Source organism: Coregonus lavaretus (assembly GCF_964263955.1).
Source record: "Coregonus lavaretus genome assembly, chromosome: 12".
Classification (NCBI taxonomy): domain Eukaryota; kingdom Metazoa; phylum Chordata; class Actinopteri; order Salmoniformes; family Salmonidae; genus Coregonus; species Coregonus lavaretus.
Genome location: NC_139999.1, coordinates 35,616,569 through 35,640,200, shown reverse-complemented (window position 1 = coordinate 35,640,200; position 23,632 = coordinate 35,616,569).

The following is a 23,632-nucleotide window of genomic DNA, read 5'->3' as shown; positions in this document are numbered from 1 at the left end:
GGCCAGACGGGATTCGTGCCCCCACTGAATCACAGGTGACCTGAGATTTGCTGGAACAAACAGACGGTTGGGGGCGCTGGTGCTTGGACCTGGCTGGTCCCGAAGAGCCTCCATGACCTGCTTCTCGATCTCCCAGGTGAGGGCCGCTACGACCAAGTGGCTGGGAAGAATGGGGGCTGTCATGGCGGTGGTCTCGTCCTTCTGAAACATCCGGGAAAGAGCATCAGGTTTGATGTTGCGAGATCCCGGGCGGTAGGAGAGCGTGAAATTGAAGCGCGTAAAGAACAGAGACCACCGCTGTTGACGGGAGTTCAGCCTCCTGGCTGTTTGGATATACTCCAGGTTCTTGTGGTCTGTCCACACTACGAATGGTTCCTTTGACCCCTCTAACCAGTGCCGCCATTCTTCAAGGGCGAGCTTGACAGCCAACAGCTCGCGGTTCCCAATGTCGTAGTTGCATTCGGCAGGGGTTAGCCGACGGGAGTAGAAGGCACAGGGGTGCATCTTGCCATCCTCAGCTGCTCTTTGAGAAAGCACTGCACCCACTCCCACGTCCGAAGCATCTACCTCCACCACAAACTGCCTTGCTGCATCTGGCATCTGGAGGATGGGAGCAGAAGTGAAACATGTCTTGAGGATATTGAAGGCCTTATCAGCAGCTGATGTCCATTGGTACGGTTGTTTAGTGCTGGTTAGCGCCGTGAGGGGTGCAGCCACTGTGCTATAGTTTCTGATGAATCTCCTATAAAAGTTGGCAAAGCCCAGGAACTGTTGCAACTTTTTCCGAGACTCAGGAACGGGCCAGGAAGTGACAGCCGACACCTTCGTGAGATCCATCTGAATGCTGCCCTCGGTCACCACATACCCCAGGAATGAAACGGTCTTGGCATGGAACTCGCACTTCTCTGCCTTCACGAAAAGAGAGTTCTCCAGCAGGCGGCGCAGGACCAACTGGACGTGGTGCGTGTGTTCTGACAGAGTCTTTGAGAATATTAAAATATCGTCAAGGTACACAAATACGAACGTATTTAGCATGTCCCTGAGGATATCATTCACTAGGGCTTGAAAAACTGCTGGGGCATTGGTGAGGCCGAAGGGCATGACGAGATATTCATAGTGGCCGGTTGGTGTGTTGAACGCTGTCTTCCATTCGTCTCCCTCCCTCATCCGCACCAGATGGTAGGCATTGCGAAGGTCCAGCTTTGTGAATACAGTGGCTCCCTGCAGCAGTTCGAAGGCAGACGAAAGTAAGGGCAGTGGGTAGCGATTCTTAACCGTGATGTCGTTCAGACCCCGGTAATCTATGCATGGACGAAGAGAACCGTCCTTCTTGCCGACAAAGAAGAATCCCGCTCCTGCGGGGGAAGATGACGGTCTAATTATCCCGGCGGCAAGAGAGTCATTAATGTAGTCCTCCATGGCCTTTCTTTCCGGGGCTGACAGTGAATACAGACGACCCTTGGGAGGTGCTGTGCCAGGCAGGAGATCAATCGCGCAGTCATAGGGTCTGTGTGGGGGTAGAGATGTCGCCTTGGATTTGTTGAACACCTCTTTCAGGCTGTGGTAACAGGCCGGAACATTGGATATGTCGGGGGTAGCGCTAGATCTTTCCCGGTGAACGGGCAGGGTGGCCCCCCTTAAACAGGTCTGGTGACAACTCCTTCCCCACTCACGGACTGTTCCTGTCTCCCAGTCGATGTGGGGGTTGTGCTGACGGAGCCACGGGTATCCAAGAATGAGTGGTTGGCCAGGTGAGTGTAGGAGGTGAAACTGGATGGACTCCTGGTGGTTTCCTGACAGCAGGATTGTCACAGGGGCGGAGATATGAGTGACAGTGCCAAGATGATGCCCATCCAGGGCTCGTGCAGGAATGGGTTGTGTCAGTTGATGATGGTTCACGCCCAGTTGCTGTGCAAGCTCAGGGTCCATGATGTTTGCTTCGGCTCCGGAATCCACAAGGGCGGCCAATGTATGAGTCTTGTCAGAAAGCTGAAGGCGGAGATGAAGCAGGGTCTTTCGGATGGAGGGAGACTGAAGGCTTGTTGAGCTCACCCGGATCTCCCCTACACCTGGTGAGCTGCGGCTTTTGCCGGACAAGTGGCGACACGGTGATTTTCGCCACCACAGTAGAGGCAAAGGTTGGAGCTTCGGCGCCGACGCTCCTCGGGAGTCAGAGAGGCACGGCCAATCTCCATGGGCTCAGGCTGATTGAGTTGGCTATGGGACTTGACAGGCAGGGGCTGGACAGAAGCGGTATCGACCCGAGTGCGGATGGCAGGTTGACTGAGACGGCCCTTCTCCCTCCTCCGGGTCTGTATACGGCGGTCAATGCGGACGGCAAGGTCAATGGCGGCATCAAGCGTTGAGGGCGGGTCATGGGAAACAAGCTCGTCTTTGATATAGTCCGCCAGGCTATGGAGGAAGGCTTGCACCAGTGCCTCTGGGTTAAACGAGCTTTGACTGGCCAGGGTACGAAAGTCAATGGAGAAGTCTGCCACTGTCCGATTGCCCTGACGGATGGTGAGCAGAGCTTGTGACGCTTCGGCTGTTGGCGAGCCTAGGTCAAAGACCTTTAACATCTCCTCCTCAAAGGCACTGAAGGAGGCACAGGCTGGGGTTTGCCGGTCGAATTCCGCCGTTCCCCACAACCGAGCTCGACCGGTGAGATGTGTGATGACATACCCCACCTTGGCTCCCTCTGTTGAGAAAGTCCTGGGCTGTAGTGCAAACTGGATTCGGCAGCTGCTCAAGAATGGTCTTACTTGCTTCTGGTTGCCATCAAAACGTTCCGGGTTCCCAATCTTTGGTTCAGGAGCGTGGGGATCTGGTGGCAGCACTGCCGGGCCTGCAGCATTGGGACCTCCAGCGGAGGGATGAAGGAGTGTCGGTGGTACAGGAACAGAAGGACCAGGGGGGGGTGCAGGTGGAGTAGCCGGGTTTGAGAGTAGTTGCAGGGCTTGGGCTAGCAGTTGTTGCTGCAGTTGGAACTGTTGTTGCTGCTGGTTGAATAGCTGGAGAAGGGAAGCGATGTCGCCAGCCATCCGATTTATGTCTCCCTCAGAGCGTTCCAGTCGCTGTAGGGCAGTCATCTCTGGCTCTTCTTCCATCGTGGTCAGGGAGTGCGCTGGGTCCATGATGGTCAGATCGTTCTGTCACGGACAGAAGAGGACCCAAGAGCGCAAGTTCAAATTCAGAGTTCTTTATTGAAGGTTTCAGGCGGGAAGAAGAGTGCCAGGGGTGTCAGGGGTTCCAGGGGTGCTTGGGGCTCTGGGGTTTTTCAGGGTCCTGTGGGTACCTGTGCTCCGGGGGTCACCAAATGTCCGGGGGGTGTCCAGTCCAAGTGCTTAGTGTGTGTGTTCCCCAGTGATGGAGCGGCGTATCGGGCTGAGGGTGGTGAAGCGTCTGGGCACGCTCATCTGGTGGTCGGAGACCTGGGGGAACACACACACAACAGCAATATGAATGGCAGGCAGAAGTACAGATCAGGGCTGGGCAAATATCGTGGTGAGAGACAGAAAGCAGAATCGAGTTACCGGAGGGGCTGAAGATCGGAGAGTAGTCGAGGTCCAGAAGGCAGGTCGGGATAGACGGGGCAGTAGAACAAGGAGGCAGACAAGAAAGGATCGGTATCACAAACAGGAGTCAGAGCGCAGACAGGCAGGTTACTGGTCCGGGTTTGAAGACGATCTGACAGGGCTTGGCTGAAAAACAGGGCTTGATATACTGGGAGAGGTTAGTGGGGAAATGCAGTTCAGCTGGCAGAGTAATTAGAACAGAGTGAGGCAAGGTGAGGATGGTGAGTGGGAAATGCAGTGCAGCTGGCCAGGTAACAAGAGCAGAGCAGGGCGGAGCCAGGTGGAGCTCGTTAGGCAGAGTAGGGAGAGAGTGAGCAGAGTGGCAGAGAATTGAATGCAATTAATGTTGCTACCAGGGAGAGAGAGTGCTCATGACACAAGGGTTAAAGTCATACCTTGTGCATAGACTGCTTACAGGGTAAGAAAACCATTATGTCATTTAGTAATTTGTGTGAACCATCCCTTTAACAATGGGTGGGGAGAGAATTATAATCACCTAATAGCAGGAACAGCACCATCTAGTGGTCAGAACCTGGTAATATCAAGATGTAGGATGGGACATAAACCGATAAGACACTGATTTTATTGCGATTCGATGTTCTAAACATATTGCTCACCACATGGCCGGCCCGCTCATTAGGCAGGATTAGGCGGCCACCTATGGCGGCAGATTGACGAGGGACGCAATTTTCTGAGCTAATCTGACCAAGACGCACCTCCAACAACAACACATAAAACCTCACTTAATTCTGCCCAAAAACAATTTCTCTCAACCAGTGGCATATGGGCTTTTTAGGTGAGCGCTGATGCTGCCTTTTGATAAGCAGTGCCCACTTTGTCAAAGCAGGGGCGCACATTTTTTTGCTTGTCATTCCCAGCGCCCCTCTCCAGGGTGCTGTTGGAGAGATGCATCTCTTCAGAACTCCACCCCAAAAATGATCAAACATAAATCATGTAACAGATATAGGATATAGTATAAAGAGTATGTGGCCTTTTCTGTAGCCTACAGGCTGGAGATAAAATGTATGACAATGTAATGAGATGGATACATTTTACATCATGCAGGTTTCTCTGTTCAAATAGCCTAACCTAAATGGCGCTAAATCTAATTAAAAATTAGCTGTCGTAAAAAAATAAAAAATAATCCTAAACGCAGGACAGGTCAAAGTAAAATGGCCAATATTGAATGGACAATCACACTGACGGCGATGCCTTTTGGACGTCTTTTTTTTATGCAGTTCCGAACCGGCCTTGATTTCCAAATCCACGGACATTGGTTTTCGGTCTGGACCAAACCTGAACCAATCATAGACGTCTCCGTTTGGTTCAGATTTTGACCAGTCTGGACCAGCCTAGATTTGGCCCAAACATAAACGTCTATAAATTACTTATTTTCAACTTTCATTCAGAACCGAAAATGAACCTGATTTCAACGTCCAGAAAATACGTATTTTCAACATCTGGAAAATAAGCCTTTTCAACCTCCTGAAAAATATGTATTTTAAACATGCAGAAAATACTTTTTCACCTTTCATTCAGAACCTAACTTGAACTTAACTTAATCGTCTGGAAAATACTTATTTTAGACGTCATTTCAACGTCACTTTGCTTACTGGGACTATTCTAGTTTTTTCTTTTGGGGGGGCATAAGGAACAGCCATGGCTCAGCAAGAGGGACAAAAGAGAGCCATGAGAAAACAAGTTTTGATCAGTCATGGAAATAAAAGTGCTGAAAACAAAATGGGCTCGCTATTTAAATAGAAGATGGAGAACAAGATATAAAGGAAAAATACTGGAGTTTTGGTGCAGGTACAACCAACTAGCCCAACAATTATATCGCGATATTGTCAAAACGCTACAATATAGTCCAAAAAATAATCTGATATGTAATTGTATGAGCTCTTTCCCCCATTACTAATTTCTACATGTATTCATGAATCACTCTGTGTATCCTATTTCTCATCTATCTATTAATCTTTCCTTGCTGTAGCTTGATAAAGAGTGGGTGCAGAAGTTGAACCGCGACATGCAGCGTAAGGAGGAGTGGCTCCAAGAAAAGAGGATTAAGAGGGAGAAAAAAGTGGAGCTTGGAAAAGAGAAGGATTGCAATAGGGTAATATAGTCAAGTGTATTGCAATAGGTAGGCTACACACAAACCATAGACCATTATTGGCACACAAAAACACCCTTCCTAAATATAACTGCCATTCCCCTAGTTTCACTAATCTGTCCTCATCGGACATTCAGATCAGATTTCGGAAACTGTTTCCAATTTAAAAAATATCCTCTGCCACTTTCACAGTAAACACACAAAGACACAGATATGTTGGCAGCCTGGCATCAACATCCATCCATCACACTGCTCCCCGCAGTGAGTCACACAAGGCTGGAAGTCACACTTAGCCTATCGACTCTAAACACACCAGTGCCCCCTGCAGGTGCTGCCCGCAGGGAGGAGCAGGAAGTGAAGGCCAGCCTGAGAATGAACCAGATGGAGAGGGAGCAGCAGCAGCTGGAGAGACAGGCAAGGATCAGGCTATGTGCCGTTCAGATCGGGTGGCTTTATGTCTATACACCGAGTATACAAAACATTAAGAACACCTGCTCTTTCCATGATAGACTGACCAGGTGAACGCTATGATCCCTTATTGATGTCACTTCTTAAATTCACTTCAAAATCAGTGTAGATGAAGGGGAGGAGACAGGTTAAAGGAGGATTTTTAAGCCTTGAGACATGGATTGTGTGTGTGCCATTCAGAGGCTGAATGGGCAAGACAAAATATTTAAGTGCCTTTGAACGGGGTATGGTAGTAGGTGCCAAGCACACCGGTGTGGGTCAAGAACTGCAACGGTGCTAGGTTTTTCACGCTCAACAGTTTCCTGTGTATCAAGACACAAGCCAACTTGACAACTGTGGGAAGCACTGGAGTCAACATGGGCCAGCATACATTTTACATTTTAGTCATTTAGCAGACGCTCTTATCCAGAGCGACTTACAGTTAGTGAATACATATATATATTTTTATACTGGCCCCCCGTGGGAATCAAACCCACAACCCTGGCGTTGCAAACGCCATGCTCTACCAACTGAGCTACATCCCTGCCGGCCATTCCCTCCCCTAACCTGGACGACGCTGGGCCAATTGTGCGCCGCCCATGAGTCTCCCGGTCGCGGCCAGCTGCGACAGAGCCTGGATTCGAACCAGGATCTCTAGTGGCACAGTTAGCACTGCGATGCAGTGCCTTAGACCACTGCGCCACTCATACCTGTGGAACGCTTGACACCTTGTAGAGTCCATGCCCCGACGAATTGAGGCTGAGGGCAAAGTGTAAGATTTGGTTTGAGTAAACCACGTTGTGGATGTTTTGATCTCTGTTTTGTCTTACCCTGTAATGGTTGCTGTGTACACATTCAAATACACACAGGACATGCTGGACTACATGCATCAGTTGGAGCAGAGGCTGGAGGTGGCTACAGACAATAGGTGGAAGGAAGTGGCTCTCTACTACTCAACCAGTGAGTGATACCAATACCACAGAGGCTAATGTACAGACCCAAAGTCAGGCACTCGCAGTATAAATTCTAGACATATACAGTATAGTACAGACGTCGTCCTATTCTTGGATGCTCATGACATATTTAGCTCGTGGCAATGACTCCCTACCTGACAACTCATCTGAGGATGAGAAGCCTGCATCTCCACTACACTACCGGACACCCAGACTACCCTACTGGAGTGACGCGCTGGAACACTCCTCTCACCGGAGTGTGGAGTGTCCCCAGACAGGGACAGTAGGCCACCATATCTCAGCCAAAGTCAAACTATGTACATACCACCAAAACACAGAATATGTAATGGACACAGCTAAATATACTTAACAAAAATATAAAACCGCAACATGCAACAATTTCAAAGATTTTCCTGAGTTACAGTTCATAGAAGGAAATAAGTCAATTGAAATAAATACATTAGGCCCTAATCTATGAATTTCACATGACTGGGCAGGAGCGCAGCCATGGGTTGGCATAAGCCCACCCTCTTGGGAGCCAGGCCCACCCACTGGGGAGCCAGGCCCAGCCAATCAGAATGAGTTTTCCCCCACAAAATGATTTTTTAGAGACATAAATACTCCTCAGAAGAACCCCACTCAGACGATCCCGCAGGTGAAGAAGCCGGATGCGGAGGTCCTGGGCTGGCGTGGTTACACGTGGTCTGCAGTTGTGAGGCCGGTTGGACAAACAGCCAAATTCTCTAAAACGACGTTGGAGGTGGCTTATGGTATAGATATTAACATTAAATTATCTGGAAACAGCTCTGTTGGACATTACTGCAGTGAGCATGTCAATTGCACACTCCCTAAAAACTCTGTGGCATTGTGTTGTGTGACAAAACTGCAGATTTTAATTTATTTTTTATTTAACCTTTATTTAACCACGTAAGCCAGTTGAGAACAAGTTCTCATTTACAACTGTGACCTGGCCAAGATAAAGAAAAGCAGTGCGATAAAAAACACAGAGTTACATATGGGATAAACAAAACATACAGTCAAAAACACAATAGAAAATCTATATACAGTATGTGCAAATGTAGTAAGTTATGGAGGTAAGCAATAAATAGGCCATGGTGCAAAATAATTACAATTTAGTATTAACACTGGAGTGAGAGATGTGCCGAAGATGATGTGCAAATAGAGATACTGGAGTGCAAATGAGCAAAATAAATAACAATATGGGGATGAGGTAGTTGGGTGGGCTAATTACAGATGGGCTGTGTACAGGTGCAGTGATCGGTAAGGTGCTATGACAACTGATGCTTAAAGTTAGTGAGGGAGATAAGTCTCCAGCTTCAGAGATTTTTGCAGTTCGTTCCAGTCATTGGCAGCAGAGAACTGGAAGGAATGGCGGCCAAAGGAGGAGTTGGCTTTGGGGATGACCAGTGAGATATACCTGCTGGAGCGCATACTACGGGTGGATGTTGCTATGGTGACCAATGAGCTAAGATAAGGCGGGGATTTGCCTAGAAGTGATTTATAGATGACCTGGAGCCAGTGGGTTTGGCAACGAATATGTAGTGAGGGCCAGCCAACGAGAGCGTACAGGTCACAATGGTATATGGGGCTTTGGTGACAAAACGGATGGCACTGTGATAGACTACATCCAATTTGCTGAGTAGAGTGTTGGAGGCTATTTTGTAAATGACATCGCCGAAGTCAAGGATCGGTCGGATAGTCCGTTTTACGAGGGCATGTTTGGCAGCATGAGTGAAGGAGGCTTTGTTGCGAAATAGGATGCCGATTCTAGATTTAACTTTGGATTGGAGATGCTTAATGTGAGTCTGGAAGGATAGTTTACAGTCTAACCAGACACCTAGGTATTTGTAGTTGTCCACATATTCTAAGTCAGACCCGCTGAGAGTAGTGATTCTAGTCGGGCGGGTGCAAGCAGCGTTCGATTGAAGGGCATGCATTTCGTTTTACTAGCATTTAAGAGCAGTTGAAGGCTACGGAAGGAGTGTTGTATGGCATTGAAGCTCGTTTGGAGGTTTGTTAACACAGTGTCCAATGAAGGGCCAGATGTATACGTGTATTTTAGAGTGGCCGTTTATTGTCCCCAGCACAAGGCGCACCTGTGTAATGATCCTGCTGTTTATTCAGCTTCTTGATATACCCCACCTGTCAGGTGGATGGATTATCTTGGCAAAGTAGAAATGCTCACTAACAGAGATAAACACATTTGTGCACAAAACTTGAGAAATAAGCTTTTTGTGTGAATGGAACATTTCTGGGATATTTTATTTCAGCTCATGAAACATGGGACCAACACTTTACATGTTGTGTTTATATTTTTGTTCAGTATATAACACTATGGCTCATCCAAATACACAAAACAATTTCATAAACAAAACATACTAAATTACATCAGTACATGCATGTCAATATTCCTGAAATCCTCACTTGAGTTATTTTCTGTGTGTATGTGTTGTTTTATCAATCTGGACTAAGGATGAGGAGGAGCACAAGACCAGTAAGGGTGAAGACCAACCACTGATTCTGCCAGACCTCACCAACCCCATCATAAGGTGACCATTCTGGCCTTCTGCCAAACCCTCCACTATCTCCAACCCTGGTACCGAAACAGTTTATTTTCTGACTGCTGTTAAAACGACCCTGTTCCTTTCCTCTTCATGTGTGAGAATATGTAAAGCACTGCAGCAGCGCCACTGAATTAAAGAACAGCGGGAATAAGAACATCTATAAAATTATAATGATTTTCCTCCCAAAAAGTAATTTGAATGTTATAGAGGTAATGCATCAGCTGGAGTAGGCCAGTGGGAGTAGAGCAGAGCCATATAGGGAGGGATGGGGGCAGGGGATAATAAAGACCAGAGCTGGAAGCAGTGTGGGGATGATCCATCACTAGTCACACACAGTGTTAAGTATTCACCACAGCATCACTCATTCTCCCACTCTCTCTCTCCAACCATTATTAACTACTATGCCCATTCTCTCTCTTTCATGCATGCATCCATTCATCCACAGAGCCTCACCTAATGTCTCCCCTTGCCATCTCCCTCTTTCATAGTGAGCTTGCTGACTGCTCCCCCTTGTGGTAACAGAAATGAGGACAAGTTGCTTGAATATCCTACAACGGGGATGGGCAACTTTGATGGGGGTGGGGGCCACAAAAAATCTGAACTCCTCATGAGGGGCAGCAGTGGCTTGCGGGTCTGCGTACCCACATATGCAGTCAGAGCCGGCCCTAGCCTTTTGGGGGCCCTAAGCACAATATTGTCAGGGGCAATTCTACACATTTTGCCATAGGGTGGAGAGAAATGTTGCCCCCCCCCCCCCCCCCGGTCGGTAATTCGACCATTACTACAAGTTTAGATAGCTGGCTAGACCAATTTAACAATCTAAAAAATATTAGCTGACATTGGTGAGTGACTGTCAGTGACTGACATAAGAGAAAAACTGCTCATGCACAACCAAATTTCGAAATTGCACCTTGTTTATTCTACTATTCCAACTCTCAACAGTGAGTTGAGACCCAGACTGAGTTCCTAAAATTAAAATAAATAAAAGGACCTACATTATGGTTGGCTACCGACAACTAGTTAGCCATATAGACACTGTGCTGTAGAGATACAATATTTATAAGCCTATGAATTTGACTTGGGATGTGTGATGTGTAATTTTTTAAAGACTCAATTGGTTGTGTGGCACTAGTGGTTTGGTTAACATTCAGTGTTTCAAATTAGCCAATAGAATAAAAGTGTTGATGTTTTGCGTCAAAGGTGACCATTGTGCTATGTTCATACGAGCACAATGTCAATGGCTGTTTGCCTGGAAATAAAACAGTGGTCTACTAGGTCTTTCAACTTAGGCCTACAGCAGCTGGCTAATAGCAATTCGAGGTTTCTTGTTGAAAGCAATCTGTCCATTACACTATTTCTATCTCGGTATACATTTTATTTAGGTGCTATAAATTAGCCCGATACATTTGGGAGTAGGCTGTAAAGATGTGTGTAGAGTTGTAAAAGTGTGCACAAGAGTGATAGAATGAACAAGTTCCCTCTATTGGTTATGTTGTTTCTTTTTATTTAATGATTTATCCATTTGATTCTGAAGTTTACTTTCGGAGTGCTTCACACTGTGTGGATGAGTTTTTGTAATAAAACACTGTCTGTTTACCGATTTATGCTCATCTCTATCCTGTAATTTTTGAGGCAGCGTTAAAACAAATGGTCCATACTCTATCACAGACTGGTTGGATGGAGGGGAAGATCAGGAAGGCAGTCAACTGTCGGCTACTCTGCCTCTGGTCCTCTTTCTACACTGTCTCTTACTATTCTCCAATACTCCCACTCTACCCAGCAACTTACTTTTTGCAGTAGTCCTCTTTATCCACTTTCCTCCCTCCCACAAACAAACACCTGTGTCCCCCCTCCCCATCAGTCCAGTCTAACGAATGCTTGCATTCTTCTCAACCTTCTTTGGCACTAAAACATCTGCATTCTGAAACCAACCTCCTCTACATAACCCCTCCGCTGGCCCCATCCCTCCCACACCTGAATCTGAGATGGAGGAAAAGCGCTCATTATAAAATCAATGGTCTTATGCAGTTGCTTTTACAGCCTGCTCTGAGTCTGAAACCTGGTCTGGGGAAATCAGAGTCGCTCTGTGCTAAAACCCAAACATTAGAGATACCACCTCTTTGAGAAGCCCACCACCACTCTACTACAGCATCACATATCCCACCACCACTCTACTACAGCATCACATATCCCACCACCACTCTACTACAGCATCACATATCCCACCACCACTCTACTACAGCATCACATATCACACCACCACTCCACTATAGCATCACATATCCCACCACCACTCCACTATAGCATCACATATCCCACCACCACTCCACTATAGCATCACATATCCCACCACCACTCTACTATAGCGTCACATATCACACCACCACTCTACTATAGCGTCACATATCACACCACCACCCTACAACAAGTCCATCCCTCCTTCCCTAATCTGCTCCTTTTCATTCGCTCTCGGTTTATATTATGTTTGTCTATCTTAAGGTCTCTAACTCTGTATCCTTCTTGGGCTCAAGAACATCCCTGGCTGCGATCTACAACTAATCTACAAGGATTCCCTGAGTGACCCTTGATGGTATATGGTCCAAAATGCCTTTACCCCTGATGTATCTGATAATACTCGTCATATTCATCTGCACCCAAGGGTAAGAGTGGCTCCCCTCCCCCTCTGTGCAGTTTTTATCTCAGAGCAGTCTCACTCCAGGCAGCCAAAGGCAGATCAAATATAAATGAAGACAGAAACACATAAAAATGGGGGAATAAAATATACTGCTCAGCCTCCTTAAATCCCCCACCCCGCGTTCCCATGGAAACGTGCCTCAGCACAGTCAAATATAGAAGGTCATTAAAAGCTTCCTTGTAAAACAGTGTATAATGTATGGACCCTGTTTTAATCTTTGCACTGCTTTATCGATCTCTGTTTAATGAAAGTTAATTATAGCAATCATTTAATTAGCAGTCCTATCCCAATTTATTACATGTTCTCTCTCCCTATTACTAAAAATGACCATGCTGACAAAACATATCCATCATTGAAGGGAGGCTTGTGTATGTGTGTAATGCATGGAAATATTCATTGTGCCAACTTTCATGATTAGAGTGAGCATTTTCGCAAAAAACTGTAGGGCCTATCCCTCAATCTAACCAAATCAGCAGGGATGTAATCATTTGTGCAGACCGTAGCAAACAGAAAACGTTTTGCAAAAAACTAAAGAGGGACCTACCTGAATTTGTTCAATAGAAACTCTCGTTTTCGTTGCAAACCATTTTCCGTTTGGAGCAAATGGTTTCCAATGCAAAAACGGGTCATTGATGAAAGAGGAGAAAGGAGGCTGACACGAATTGTGCAGAGCAACAGACGGGCTACAGTTAGTCAACTGACAGTCCAATACACCATTGGTTCCCAAAGACCAATAAAATAATGCACAGATCATCGTACCTTGACAAGAATGGGGTATGGCAGCCGACAACAGAGTTCCACTTCTTTCAGCAAGAAATAAGAAACTGCGATTGCAGTGAGCTGAGGAACGAAAACACTGGACATTGGAGAATTGGAAAAACATTGCCTGGTCTGATGAATCCCGGTTCCTGTTGATGGGAGGACTAGGGTATGGCGAAAAGCACATGAGTACATGCATCCATCATGCCCCGTGTCAACATTGCAAACTGGTGGTGGTGGTATGTTTTCATGGCACACATTGGGGCCCGTTGATAAAAGTGGAGCAACGTTTGAATGCCACAGGATATCTGAACATCATTGCCAATCAGGTGCATCCCTTCAGTAGGATAATGCTCCATGGCTAGAATTGTCCAGGAATGGTTCCACGAACATGACAGTGAATTCAGCTTACTGCAGTGGCCTGCCCAGTCACCACATCTCAAAACAATTGAGCATCTGTGGGATGAGGGGGAACGAGCTATTCGGAGTAGAGATCCACTACCAGACAATTTGACAACTGTTACGGGTAGGGACTTCCCAAGAATTCCGAATAGCACTAAGAGGCACAACCCCGATAGTTTTTTCTCAAAGTTGCCGGGATGTCACGTGTCCTACTTATATCAGTACACCTAAGCATTACAAAACGTATATTCAATCAAATAAGCCATTCAATTGTTTGTTGACCAAATTCCACACTCATTGACCTCATACAAAAACACCTTGCTTGGTGAGGGTGGGAAAAAAATGCTACCTGCTGGAGAAAACTGATTTTGGACTGATTTGGGCCTCTCGCTTTGCCTCTTCCTCTCTGGCAACTACTAACGTTACCTTGTTAATGTGAAAGCTGTAGAAGGTTTTAGTGGGACAATTTAAAAGTTGCCTAGCCTTTTCGATATACTGTTAATTCTAGAGAATAAAAAGGCCCAAAATGTATCTAGGCAGGCTATTTCACAATGTAAAAATAGGGTACAAGTTACTTACATGTTTGACGAAAACTGATTCCCTTTCCCTCACATGAAAGTTGCAAGTCTACACAGGGCGCGCTGGAAGTAGTATAATTTAACCAAAGTCATACATAGGCCAACTGGTAGGCCTAAACTGTTCAAAAGTCAAAATTAACTGGAAATGTCACGCATATCAAGAAACAGGCCAAACAGATCGAATTTCTAGAGAACACAACTTCAAGCCTGCTTCAAGCCTGCTTCAAGCCTGCTTCAAGCCTGCTTCAAGCCTGCTTCAAGCCTGCTTCAAGCTTCCTCACGTGACAGAAAGTGCGGCAACACACACCTGGCTGAGATTGGATTGCTGCATGCACCTGAGAAGATCAATTAATGGTGTACATTAGTATTTTGTCCCTTGTCAGTGGCGTAGCGCAGTTTTGCTGGAACCCTAAAAGGTTCGACCAAGGCCCCTCCCTCCAAATGTATTTATTTGTTTTTAGGAGAGCAAAATAATCTTCCATGGGGCAGAGAGAAAAATGTGCAGTATTATAGCTAATCTCATGCCATTTTACAAATTTTGCCATGAGGCTGAGAGAAAATGTTGCTGTTTTAGAGCTCAGGGTTTCTTGAAAGACGGGACAATCTCAACTTATTTTCCCACAAAAATGTGTCTTAATATTAACACATTTGAAATATATATTTTGATAGACCAAAGTATCAGCTATCACACCATGTAAAGGAACATAAAATGCAACTAACTGGATTTATGTCAACTCCATCAGACACAATCAAGGCATTCTTGTTTAATTCTAAAATTAGCTTATTCAAATATGTCATACAAATCTCCAAACTACTTTTAGTTTTGTTTTAAAACGCTATTAATGGCTCCAGGGCAAATTTTGTTAGCCATTTGGCATGTTTTTCTAGATTTAGAACATAAAACTAAATGTATAAAGCAAGCATTATCTCTTAGGTCTAGCACAACAAATACTTCAATTGTTTAAGCATGTTGCAGAACAATGATAAAATAAAATAAAAATCAGAATATTGACAAAAAAATATTGACTCCATCAGTGATGGAGCTGTCAAGCAACTGACGGAGTTGACAACAGATACTTAAAAAAGAGATACAAAAAAAAAAGATCAATCCAAACATTTGTAAAATATGGAACATTATTTATTTGAAAATCCGCAATAAAAACATAACCATTCTATCAGATCTTTCAGCACTTTTGTCGGAGCTGACATTAGATAAAAATCGGACACAATTTTCTTCATTAAAGTGGTATACACAGTAGCAATTTTATTTTTCCTCTTTTGCTTTATGACGCTAAAACCTAATTAAATATAACATATTTGAACCAAAATTAGGCATATGGGGTTGACAGTTTGTGGTTGTGACCATGGTGATTCCAATGCTGTTTGTTTAAATCTATCAAAAGTAGTGACATTTACAGACCATGAGTGGTCTTGTTGCACTACATGTAATGAATAAGTGTAGCTGACCCTGCTCATTCCTGATTATTTCAGACAAATCTGATGGAGTTCACCAAATCTCCAGACACATCTTTTAGGAATCACAGTTTTGAGATAAATATTATTTAAAGTCACAGAGGGTTATTGCAAGAAACTACATAAGATACTTTTTCAATTAATATCCATTATGGCCAGTTTTTAAACATTTAAACACTATTTTGGAGAGTTTGAAATTGGGATAGTTTGCTCCAGACAAGGGCATTTTCAGGCATAGAGCTGACATGGAAATGAATAATATTGAAAGTATTTAGAAAATTCCTAAAACAGATCTTTACCTCATTAAATTCCACAATAATGCATCAAAATCCATTTTTTTTTCAACTATAAAGGATTGTCCCGACTTTCAAGAATCTCTGAGCTAATTTCCATGAGGCTAAGAGAAAGTTTTGCAGTTTTAAAGCTAACTTCCTGTCAAATTGATTTCATGGTTTATGATGTGTTTCATATGCTATCTGGTGGGCCCGACCTCCTCCGGGAGAGGACCCCAACCAAATTTATATTTTATATTTTTTGGGTGGGGGGGCTGTGGGGTTGTGTGCTACGACAGTGTCCCTGGTCTCAGACTCCATTGCCAATGCTCTCTGATTGAACTAAAGCAAGCACTTTTAGAACAAATATTTTAATTAAAATGTGCCACCATAGAGATCCTATCCTAATTCTGTGTGTGCATTCGGAAAGTATTCAGACCCCTTGACTTTTTTCACATTTTGTTACGTTACAGCCTTATTCTAAAATTGATTAAATAAATAAAAATCCTGATCAATCTACTCACAATACCCCATAATGACAAAGCAAAAACAGGTTTTTAGAAATGTTTGCAAATTTAGAAAAATATAAAACAGAAATACCTTATTTACATAAGTATTCAGACCCTTTGCTATGAGACTCGAAATTGAGCTCAGGTGCATCATGTTTCCATTGATCATCCTTGATATGTTTCTACAACTTGATTGGAGTCCACCTGTGGTAAATTCAACTAATTGGACATGATTTGGAAAGGCACACACCTGTCTATATAAGGTCCCACAGTTGACAGTGCATGTCAGAACAAAAACAAACCAATGAGGTCGAAATAATTATCTGTAGAGTTCCGAGACGGGATTGTGTTGAGGCACAGATCTGGGGAAGGGTACCAAAAAGTATCAGCAGCATTGAAGATCCCCAAGAACACAGTGGCCTCCGTCATTCTTAAATGGAAGAAGTTTGGAACCACCAAGGCTCTTCCTAAACTGAGCAATCGGGGAGAAGGGCCTTGGTCAGGGAGGTGACCAAGAACCCGATGGTCACTCTGACAGAGCTCTAGAGTTCCTCTGTGGTGATGGGAGAACGTTCCAGAAGGACAACCATCTCTGCACCACTCCACCAATCAGGCCTTTACAGTAGATTGGCCAGACGGAAGCCACTCATCAGTAAAATACACATGACAGCCTGCTTCGAGTTCGCCAAAAGGCACCTAAAGGACTCTCAGACCATGAGAAACAAAATTCTCTGGTCTGATGAAACCAAGATTGAACTCTTTTTGGCCTGAATGCCAAGCGTCACGTCTGGAGGAAACCTGGCACCATCCCTACGGTGAAGCATGGGGGTGGCAGCATCATGCTGTGGGATGTTTTTCAACGGCAGGGACTGGGAGACTAGTCAGGATCGAGGGAAAGATGAACGGAGCAAAGTACAGCAAGATCCTTGATGAAAACCTGCTCCAGAGTGCTCAGGACCTCAGACTGGGGTGAAGGTTCACCTTCCAACAGGACAACAACCCTAAGCACACAGCTAAGACAATGCAGGAGTGGCCTCAGGACAAGTCTCTGAATGTCCTTGAGTGGCCCAGCCAGAGCCCGGACTTGAACCCGATCGAACATCTCTGGAGAGACCTGAAAATAGCTGTGCAGCGATGCTCCCCATCCAACCTGACAGAGCTTGAGAGGATCTGCAGAGAAGAATGGGAGAAACTCCCCAAATACAGGTGTACCAAGCTTGTAGCGGCATACCCAAGAAGGCTTGAGGCTGTAATCGCTGCCAAAGGTGCTTCAACAAAGTACTGAGTAAAGGTTCTGAATACTTATGTAAATGTAAAATTTCAGTTTTGTATTTTTTTTTAAATAGCACATTTTTCTAAAAACCTGTTTTTGCTTTGTCATTATGAGGTATTGTGTGTAGATTGATGAGGGGGGTGAACTATTTAATCAATTTTAGAATAAGGCTGTAATGTAACAAAATGTGGGAAAAGTCAAGGGGTCTGAATACTTTCCGAATGCACTGTACCTTGGTGTCTGTCAGCATGAGTGCTGTTGCAGAGGGGTTATAGGGCCCACTGTACTCTTATCCCACATCAAAAGGTTAAAAGGACAGTTTTGACTGTTGTCTAAAGTTAAGCATTATATCAAAGAAACTGTTAGGACATTAGACTAAACAAGAAAGCTTCAAAGCCCTGTATTTTTACATACATTCCAACTGGTTTGGTTTCCTCATCATGTGTTGCTTTGCTCTTTGTTGCATGCATCAACCAATGGCTGCGCACCAGATTGCTATAACATAATGATGTGGTTAGCTGATACATAAAATACCTATCCAGCCGTTGTAAGATCTGGCATGCGTCACCAACGTCTGAGCAGAGGAACACGCCCACTGTCTATCCCCACCAAACACGCTCATGACACGCAGGTTAAATTACCAAAACCGACAGTGAACCAACTATATTAATTTGGGCACAGGATGAAACACACGAAACATTCATGGACATTTAGCTAGATAGCTGTTCCTAGCAGTTTGTCCTGGGATATTAACATTTACCTGATCATGCATATGGTCCTCTTTTAAACTGGTTCTTTGTAGAATTTTGACCTGGATCATACAAAAGTCGTGTGTTTCTCTACTCCAATGATTCATCCACAGATAAAAAGGGAAACCTAGTTCATTTTTAGTTAGTTTGATTAATACCCTGTGAAAGTAACTGCCCCTTCCTATTTATTTCCGTATCATGTCCCCTAATCTTTTGAATGGGCTTCACGATTATACTGTATCATCAAATTCGCGAAAACGCGGTCATTTAAGATATACAATTATATTTGTGTTTGTGGATGAATTTACTTCTACCAGTAAAGTTTTTGCGCTGAAGACCATTGCACTACATTTTTACCCGTTGAATATCATTCAAAAGCAGACAAAAGTTCAAAAACGACAAGGCTATCCTGCCTGGGAAACGAGGTGTCACTTGCATAGTGTATGGACACAGTCAACGATGGTCACCGCCTTTCAAAGTGTGTTGCATTCTTGCGATAAAAGTTTCTGCAGTTGCTCTTCACCAACTTCAATTTTTCCCCCTCCACATTATAAAGAAAACCTTTTATAAACTATGGCAACACTGCCATGTTGATCTGAGCCTTGCTGTTGGAAAACCACATTAGTGTCTGACTTTAAGCTATAGCAGATGCACCTCCCCCGACTTCACTTCTCGACTTTCGTCTACAGTTGGTTGCTTTAGCCTTACCACTCAAAAGTGCCCCATTTCTCCTCTGTCATCTTTTAAGCAACCATGTGGGGTTGTATCTCCTGAAAACGAATAAGGGGGGTTGTATCTCCTGAAAACGAATAAGGAGATGGGAGTGGCGGGACTTGCAACGCGTTGAGTGTCTCAAATAAAACCAAGTTCTATTTTAGCGTTTGGCATCACAGAAATGAGCAGTGTGGATGAAATTATTGAATAACGTATGTGTACATTTATTTTGCAACGCTAGCATATGCAATGTGGCCGGTGCAGTTAAGGTGTTAGGTTAGGCTTTAGGGCACCTGGTTCGAACCCATGTAATAAACAATTAATTTTGCACATACAACTCGGGTCTCTGCTGCCTTATAGGACACATTTGTATTGTATTTTTTATTTTACCTTTAAAGTAATCTATGGGCCAGGAGTAACCTTGATCCACGGTTCAGATTTGTTTAAATAGCCACTGATAAATTCAGCTAATAAAAAATAAATACATAAAAACGGGTAATTGCATGGCCAATAGGGCATGGCCAATTCAACTCAATGACTTGGTTTGATAATACCCTAATAGCCTTGTCACACTACAGTATATTGCTGAACTGTAGCCTACAGTACTGTGCTGGCTCAGATATTTTCTTTCAACATTTCCCTTTCCAGCAAGGTTCCAGCAGTACAGCTCCACTCAGATTGGCTCTGCTCAGTAGCCTAGTAATCAAAGTGTGGTGATTTAGCCACAAATGTGGAACATGCTAATGTTGTCTCATTTACTCCGAATAGAATAGCAGTAGATTCACCTTGCTATGGCATGACTACATCGCCCCCTTGTGTCCATGTGTTTTTACTAGGTATGCCGTTTGTATTGATGCAAATGACATGGTGATACAGTACACTTATAATACAAATGAACACACACATATAAAAGAGAAGTTCATTTATAAAAGGAAAATATTTGAAAAAACAACAACATCCAAACGTACATGAAGAGACAACTGCCTCAATGAAAATAAAAAAAAGTGACAACAAAGACAAAGCGTTGTTTTGAGAAAGGGACAGCAGGTATAAAAACAACAGAAACACATAACCTACCAGTATATTCTATCTCAAAAGAGCATACAAACACAAACTGGGGATTTCATGTTTTGACACAAACAGAAATACAAATCTTAGGCTGATTTTGAAATCCCTGAATTGAGTTAAAATGTTGTATCCTTTTTTTTTATACAAATTAAATTGAAAATGTAAGGTTATGGTTATGAAAAGTAACACCAACAAATAAGAACAAAATACAAATTAAAATAAGTATAGTACATTCTCAAAAGCAATTCTTTATCTCATAAAATACCCAACAATCCTCAAGCATGAAAAAGGAAGCGCTTATAATCAATAATAAAAGCTGTGAAGAGCCACACAAATACAAACTCAGGCAATAGCACACATATTTCAAATGAATGACCTAATTGAGATCCTTCATGAATGATAACACTGGTGTAATTGTTTTTTCTTTGGCCAATCTATTTTCAGTTATCATCGCCATCAAACAATCACTACTAAATGTCAGCTGTCTTTGAAAAGCTTTTGCCCAAAATATATGACCCATTTTCTTAAAATATGCCTAGGAAAATACAGATTCACACATCTACATCTCTTTCTATATTGGTTGCTTGCTAAGTGCTTGCTAAATGCACAAGCACCATGGCTTTTTGCTACATCTGCTTAGCTTAAAACAAAACATTGACTACCGTATATAAAAAGGAAACAATGAACAAATATTTTAATAAATGTCCTTTATTCATTACTGCTATTCCAAGAAGCCCCTCAGGAGTCCAATGAACCTGATTGAAAATCTTATTTAGAGGTATGACCATGGTATCAAATATATTTAGCTAATGTGACTAATATTGTGAGACAGAGGCTGAGAGTCCTCTGTAGCATTCTGAGACCACACACACACAGAGAACACAGTAAATATGGCTTTTGTTTTGAATGAGTGCTGTCAGATATCCCACTACAGTAGCTACAGTATGTGAACTGCGCTGCAGTAAGGGTTGAGGTTTATGCATCAGGGTGTGACTGACTGTATAGGAAAATTCTTCCCCTTCTCTATGAGGGCTTGGCTGAGTACTGAGTAAGAGGTAGGCCTGTGCAGTGGCTGCTGACATGAAGGCGTAAATCACTCTTTCAGAATAACTAATGGTCTCAATGCACACTGGGGATTAACTTCAAATCCATTCCATACACTGGAAGTCTTACTCAGCCTAAGATCCATGTTAATGCTTTACAACCACAGATTTTAATAAATCCACACACTGCTGTGTCTGTTTGTCATAGTAAGAGGCCAACAACAAGGTGCCGACGGTATGCAATCTGAATATACTATAGATGTGGGGTTTGAGTTATTATGAGCATTAATACCCTGCTCCTTTATCAAAGTAAGATCTTGTACAGTAATGCTTGATACATTTATAGAGGAACTGGGTGGAATATCTCACTTGTGGACTTTTAGATAATGAAATGTAGTCATTCTAACAGGATTAAGTTATCTAAATCTCAAATTCAGCAGAAACATTTCTTATTACATGTGTAAAGTACAGTATATCAAAAGTGAAATAACATCAATAGAATTACACAATTCTTTGCATAGATCTGGGCTCTCAAACGCTCTTCCTGGAGAGCTACCATCCTGTAGGTTTTTGCCACAACCCTAATCTAGCACAACTGATTCTAATAATTAGCTAGTTGATGAGCTGAATCAGGTTAGTTACAACTGGGGTTGGAGTGAAAACCTACAGGAGGGTAGCTCTCCAGGAACAGGGTTGGAGAGTCCTGGCATAGATTAACTTTACAAAGGAAGAATTCTCTATATGACTGTAGTAAGAAAATCAATCATATGGTTCTGTGCATGTTCTTGGACTATGGACTAAAACTCCTATAACCCAGTTTATGTATGTAGACAGTTTCCAAAATACTATCTCATCTGCTCTATGGTAAAGCAAGCACAAAACACAAAATTTACATTATACAAGTAACGTGAAACACACACGCTCACGCTCACTCACTCACACACACACACACACACACACACACACACACACACACACACACACACACACACACACACACACACACACACACACACACACACACACACACACATACACACACACACACACAAATACATCTACATACCCCACACACAGTCATACAAGGCTATCTCCCTCTCATGGGTTTGCATATAATTCCAATATTGCTTATTCATCTACGAGATCATCACTGTAGGAGGGTGAAATTTCATGGACATCAATGATATGTGTAACTATGACCTACACATTTGAGTTATTCTATTGAATTAATCGAATAGACCTAAGACTGAACTGGTCCGGTGAGTGTTAGTTAGTGATCCAGTAATCCAGTCCATGTATCCTTAATCATATCGCTGCTCATTATGGCTTACTTTCAATGTGCTGTACTATTATCAACACACCACCTGAGCCTTGGCTTGGTGCTGGGAGCAGACACTTACTTTCATTATCACATATACTCAGCTATGTGCTGGATTCTGCCCACCCAGATATCTGATCCCCCTGGTAGACTACCAGGCATTCCACTGAGAACAAAAGGAAATGACAACTAAAAGAGAGTCCTCTTTCACATTCAGATCCCACTTGAATGGCTTGTCGGTGAAGAGAACGGGGAGTGTGGCGGACCATCGGTTTTATTTAACATTACCACTGGTGAGATTTGGTCCTTCTCTAGAGTCACCCTGAGTCAAAGCATTGGCATTAAATTGCATACAATTGACCCTGCACACATGGATTAGTGTGTTTGTGTGTTTATGAACTGTTTGTGTAGCTCAGAACTATAGCTTGTAATGTGCCATAGCCCATTGGTCAAATCCTTGTTGATTTTGTTTGTCTCACTGAGCAGAGCTCTATAGTAAGCTCTGTCCCAATGAGTGAAGTCACAAGCACAGACAATGTCAAGATCAGAAGAGAGATGCCAGTTTGCGAGTTGGGTTGCCAGATTGAGAATCTATCGTTAGTTTGAGATGGCTCGTCAATCATGAGCATGACTGAAGCACAAACATACAAAACAACAATCAAATAGAAAAATTCATAGTAACACACATGAATATACAGTATGATAAAATATGAATGCATTCATGTTTTCTTTTCTAAAATCATACAATAGAAGAAAAAAACTGTAAATGTCACTGGAAATTATTTTCAAAGGCATTTGTGGCGAATGGTTTCCACATTAAGAGTTTGGTTGTTGCAGTTGTCGTTTTGTCATTGCTCTTGCACTTAGCGTAGCCCTTAAGGAAAGTGGGGGAGTGCATTTCCTATAGACCACCACTTCAAGCTGCTGCCACTCAGTTTAGCATTTCCTTGTGTTTCTGTTTGTTTGGAGACAGCATTGTAAAGTAACATAATGGTCAGTCTTATGGTTGGCACAGTGATCTCTCATGGCCCTTGTCCCAACTCAGTGAGATTTAGTGCTTGTTTTTCTCTCTCTTCTCTTATTTCCCAGACTACATGTTCCACCTGTTC